Genomic DNA, 6183 nt, shown 5'->3' on the forward strand with positions numbered 1-6183 from the left:
TCTCATTTACAACTGCGACCTGGCCAAGATAAAGCAAAGCAGTGCGATAAAAACAACAACACAGAGTTACATATGGGGTAAAAAAACATAAAGTCAAAAAAATACAACAGAAAATATATATACAGTGTGTGCAAATGTAGCAAGTTATGGAGGTAAGGCAATAAATAGGCTATAGTGCAAAATAATTACAATTAGTATTAACACTGGAATGCTAGATGTGCAAGAGATTATGTGCAAATAGAGATACTGGGGTGCAAAAGAGCAAAATAAATAACAATATAGGGATGAGGTAGTTGGGTGGGCTAATTTCAGATGGGCTGTGTACAGGTGCAGTGATCGGTAAGGTGCTCTGACAATGCTGCGATCCCAAGGAGGGAATGGCTTAGTCCTGGCCTTACAGGAGAGTCCTGCCAGATATCCTTTTCACACCAAACATTCTCTCTATCTCATTACAATCCCTATAGTGGCTTAGATGCCCACAGTGCTGCTCTTGCTCTTAGCCCAGAGATACAAGTTGACAAGGCTTTAGTTCCTGGTGCTAAGACTTTGGCCTAAGCCTACTCATTCCTAATACGATCAGTTCCCTGGAGCCCATTCTTCACACACTTGCAATCGTGTAGGCCTGTGGCCTTTATGAAAATGTATGCACTCACTAACTGTAAGTCGCTCTGGATAAGAGCGTCTGCTAAATGACTAAAATGTCAAATGTAAATGTAAACTGATGCTTAAAGTTAGTGAGGGAGATCTAAACAGAGCAGCGTCCCAAACAGCATCACTCCTAACACTGGTATGAGTTTGTAGGTTTCAGTATCAATGTGTCATGAAAACATGGCATTTATTTGTTGCAAGGGCAAATGAGGACAGAGACAGACAGACAGACAGACACCCATGAGATTGAGAAGCAATACGAAGTCCTGAATGTCAGACAAGCTAACTAACTGAAAACTGTATTCTGAAAGACAAAATATTGGATGACAGTTAAAATTATGCCAAGATGCACATGGTGTTAATGCAGAAACATACAGTAAGAGCCCACCTAATTGACTCAGTGAGAAGTCCTAGCCCTTTGTTAAAATGACCCTATATTATTTATGACCAGACTTATAAATGGGAAGACAGCTTGATCTTTGACAGGTTCTTGTAGATGTAATTCCCCACCTCTGAAATTTGACAGGTCCTTCTTTGGCAAACAGTATGTCAGATGTATTGGGATAAAGGAAAAAGGAAAATCTCAGTGTCTCTGTGACAATTTACAAAAATGGACAATAAATCATTTTAAGACAAGCCAGTCTAGATACTACAAGCATATTGTGGTAGGCCTACATACAGGGAGGTCTTGCAGCAATCTGCTGATGTAGGTTTAGTTCTAACAATGGTCTTGATTCAAATCAATAACATGCTTTGATGTGAAAGAGGAGAAACAATGTATTCTTCCTATAGTATTCTCAGAGGGCTTGTGGTTTGGGAGGATGACTCAATAGAGCTATCTCAGGCTAAGGTCTATGGAGCTTTATTTGGCATACTGGATGTGACCCATTGAAGGAGGTGCATTGTGTTGGCTCTAGCTCCATTTGATATGAAATGATTTTATACCATCACATTGAAAAACACAGCAATAAAATAATACAGCATAGAAATGCAATAGAAAGAAACGTGCACAAACACACACACACACACACACACACACACACACACAAACACGTACAAACACACATACAGTGGTAGGTGGAGTCAAACAGCGTTGAGGTAAGTCCCACACCCTTTCCCGTAAGCGTGTCAGCATGCAGCCATCTTGTGTCTGTCTATCCTCAATCCAGAGATGGCCGACACACTGATGCATTATATAGTTCTAGTATACTTGGATGGTTTAAATACAGTGGGGAAAAAAAGTATTTAGTCAGCCACCAATTGTGCAAGTTCTCCCACTTAAAAAGATGAGAGGCCTGTAATTTTCATCATAGGTACACGTCAACTATGACAGACGAAATGAGAAAAAAAAATCCAGAAAATCACATTGTAGGATTTTTAATGAATTTATTTGCAAATTATGGTGGAAAATAAGTATTTGGTCAATAACAAAAGTTTCTCAATACTTTGTTATATACCCTTTGTTGGCAATGACACAGGTCAAACGTTTTCTGTAAGTCTTCACAAGGTTTTCACACACTGTTGCTGGTATTTTGGCCCATTCCTCCATGCAGATCTCCTCTAGAGCAGTGATGTTTTGGGGCTGTCGCTGGGCAACACGGACTTTCAACTCCCTCCAAAGATTTTCTATGGGGTTGAGATCTGGAGACTGGCTAGGCCACTCCAGGACCTTGAAATGCTTCTTACGAAGCCACTCCTTCGTTGCCCGGGCGGTGTGTTTGGGATCATTGTCATGCTGAAAGACCCAGCCACGTTTCATCTTCAATGCCCTTGCTGATGGAAGGAGGTTTTCACTCAAAATCTCACGATACATGGCCCCATTTATTCTTTCCTTTACACGGATCAGTCGTCCTGGTCCCTTTGCAGAAAAACAGCCCCAAAGCATGATGTTTCCACCCCCATGCTTCACAGTAGGTATGGTGTTCTTTGGATGCAACTCAGCATTCTTTGTCCTCCAAACACGACGAGTTGAGTTTTTACCAAAAAGTTATATTTTGGTTTCATCTGACCATATGACATTCTCCCAATCCTCTTCTGGATCATCCAAATGCACTCTAGCAAACTTCAGACGGGCCTGGACATGTACTGGCTTAAGCAGGGGGACACGTCTGGCACTGCAGGATTTGAGTCCCTGGCGGCGTAGTGTGTTACTGATGGTAGGCTTTGTTACTTTGGTCCCAGCTCTCTGCAGGTCATTCACTAAGTCCCCCCGTGTGGTTCTGGGATTTTTGCTCACCGTTCTTGTGATCATTTTGACCCCACGGGGTGAGATCTTGCGTGGAGCCCCAGATCGAGGGAGATTATCAGTGGTCTTGTATGTCTTCCATTTCCTAATAATTGCTCCCACAGTTGATTTCTTCAAACCAAGCTGCTTACCTATTGCAGATTCAGTCTTCCCAGCCTGGTGCAGGTCTACAATTTTGTTTCTGGTGTCCTTTGACAGCTCTTTGGTCATGGCCATAGTGGAGTTTGGAGTGTGACTGTTTGAGGTTGTGGACAGGTGTCTTTTATACTGATAACAAGTTCAAACAGGTGCCATTAATACAGGTAACGAGTGGAGGACAGAGGAGCCTCTTAAAGAAGAAGTTACAGGTCTGTGAGAGCCAGAAATCTTGCTTGTTTCTAGGTGACCAAATACTTATTTTCCACCATAATTTGCTAATAAATTCATAAAAAATCCTACAATGTGATTTTCTGGATTTTTTTTCTCTCGCAATTTGTCTGTCATAGTTGACGTGTACCTATGATGAAAATTACAGGCCTCTCTCATCTTTTTAAGTGGGAGAACTTGCACAATTGGTGGCTGACTAAATACTTTTTTCCCCCACTGTATAACCAAACTGCTGAGTGGGAGGCTTTACGTTTGTGACACTCTGGCTCTAGGACTTGTATATGTGAGCCAGGGTGTATCTCATTTGGTGGTGTTGGGGATGGGTGAGTTTCATTTTGTTTGTATTTAGTGGTGATTGGTTAATGACTCCCAATCGGAGGTAACGAGTGTCAGCTGTCGGCTCGTTATCTCTGATTGGGAGCCATATATATTCTGTGTGTTTTCACCTTTGTTTTGTGGGTTATTGTTTCCGTGTTGCTGTTAGTCTGTATCAGTATTTGAACTTCACGTATCGTCATTTGTTGTTTTCTTCGTGGTTGCTTTAAATAATAAAGTCATCATGTTCACTCCACGCGCTGCGTATTGGTCCGCTCCTTCAGACGATCGTGACAGAATAACCCACCATAAAAGGACCAAGCAGCGCGTCCAGGAGCAAAGGGTCTGGACACAGGAGTTATGGACGCCTCCTAAGGATTTTTGGACATGGGAGGAGATTCGGGCTGGAAAGGGTCCTTGGGCACAACCGGAGGAATATCACCGCCCTCGTGAAGAGCTGGAGGCAGCCAAAGCCGAGAGGAGGTGGTACGAGGAGGCAGCGCGAAGGCGAGGCTGGAAGCCCGTGGAAGAGAGGCAACCCCAAGAAATTTTTTGGGGGGGGCACATGGCTTGGGCAGCTGGGCAGCAGGAGGCTGCCACAGGGAGAAAAGGAGAGAAGGCTATCGGATTACGGGAGCCATTGGCGAGTAGAGGGAGGGAAGTTGTTGTGGCACGGCAGGAGAGACTGAAGTGTGTTACCAGTCCGGTCCGGCCCGTTCCTGATCCCCAGTTAAGGCCAGTGGTGTGTGTTCCCGGTACGGACCGGCCTGTTCCTACTCCACGCACCAGGTCCACGATGTGCGTCGCCAGCCGGCCTGAACTGGCCGTCTGCCCAACGGCGCCTGAACTGCCCGTCTGCCATGAGCCTTCAGAGCCGTCCGCCAGGCAGGAGCCGCTAGAGCCTTCCGCCAGACAGAATCATACACCTGCTATGGAATCAGCAGGAGCCGACGCAGCCCATACTAGACTGGAAGCTCAGGTTCGGGACCAGAAAGAGCAGCTCCTGCAGATGGGAGCCGCCCTGCTGGAGGTGATGACTGCAATCCGAGGCTGGGGTCCGCCTCCACCGCCAGCCGCCCAGCCAGCACCATCAGCCAGCCATGAGCAGCCAGACCCGTCAGCCAGCCATGAGCAGCCAGATCCGTCAGCCAGCCATGAGCAGCCAGATCCGTCAGCCAGCCATGAGCAGCCAGATCCGTCAGCCAGCCATGAGCAGCCAGATCCGTCAGCCAGCCATGAGCAGCCAGATCCGTCAGCCAGCCATGAGCAGCCAGATCCGTCAGCCAGCCATGAGCAGCCAGATCCGTCAGCCAGCCATGAGCAGCCAGATCCGTCAGCCAGCCATGAGCAGCCAGATCCGTCAGCCAGCCAGGATCCGCCAGAGCCGTCCAGCCAGGATCCGCCAGAGTCGTCCAGCCAGGATCCGCCAGAGCCGTCTAGCCAGGATCCGCCAGAGCCGTCCAGCCAGGATCCGCCAGAGCCGTCCAGCCAGGATCCGCCAGAGCCGTCCAGCCAGGATCCGCCAGAGCCGTCCAGCCAGGATCCGCCAGAGCCGTCCAGCCAGGATCCGCCAGAGCCGTCCAGCCAGGATCCGCCAGAGCCGTCCAGCCTGGATCCGCCAGAGCCGTCCCGCCGGGATCCGCCAGAGCCGTCCCGCCGGGATCCGCCAGAGCCGTCCCGCCGGGATCCGCCAGAGCCGTCCCGCCGGGATCCGCCAGAGCCGTCCAGCCTGGATCCGCCAGAGCCGTCCCGCCAGGATCCGCCAGAGCCGTCCCGCCAGGATCCGCCAGAGCCGTCCCGCCAGGATCCGCGAGAGCCAGCCAGCCAGGATCCGCCATCTAGTCAGGTGCTGCCCCTTAGCCCGGTGCTGCCCCTTAGTCCGGTGCTGCCCCTTAGCCCGGTGCGGCCCCTTAGTCCGGTGCTGCCCCTTAGCCCGGTGCTGCCCCTTGTTCCGGTGCTGCCCCTTATCCCGGTGCTGCCCCTTATCCCGGTGCTGCCCCTTAGGCCGATGCTGCCCCTTAGTCCGGTGTTGCCCCTTAGTCCAGGTGGGGTTAGTTGGAGGGTGGTCATTGGGAGGAGGCTACCGAAGCAGGTTGTGACTGTGGTGGGGTGGGGATCACGACCGGGGCCAGAACCGCCACCATGGACAGACGCCCACCCAGACCCTCCCCTAGTCCTGATGTTGGTGCGCCCGGAGTTCGCACCTTTAGGGGGGGGTACTGTGACACTCTGGCTCTAGGACTTGTATATGTGAGCCAGGGTGTATCTCATTTGGTGGTGTTGGGGATGGGTGAGTTTCATTTTGTTTGTATTTAGTGGTGATTGGTTAATGACTCCCAATCGGAGGTAACGAGTGTCAGCTGTCGGCTCGTTATCTCTGATTGGGAGCCATATATATTCTGTGTGTTTTCACCTTTGTTTTGTGGGTTATTGTTTCCGTGTTGCTGTTAGTCTGTATCAGTATTTGAACTTCACGTATCGTCATTTGTTGTTTTCTTCGTGGTTGCTTTAAATAATAAAGTCATCATGTTCACTCCACGCGCTGCGTATTGGTCCGCTCCTTCAGACGATCGTGACAACGTTGAAACATTCTTTGCTTGTTAGCTTAC

This window comes from Coregonus lavaretus (assembly GCF_964263955.1).
Source record: "Coregonus lavaretus genome assembly, chromosome: 3".
NCBI classification, from domain to species: domain Eukaryota; kingdom Metazoa; phylum Chordata; class Actinopteri; order Salmoniformes; family Salmonidae; genus Coregonus; species Coregonus lavaretus.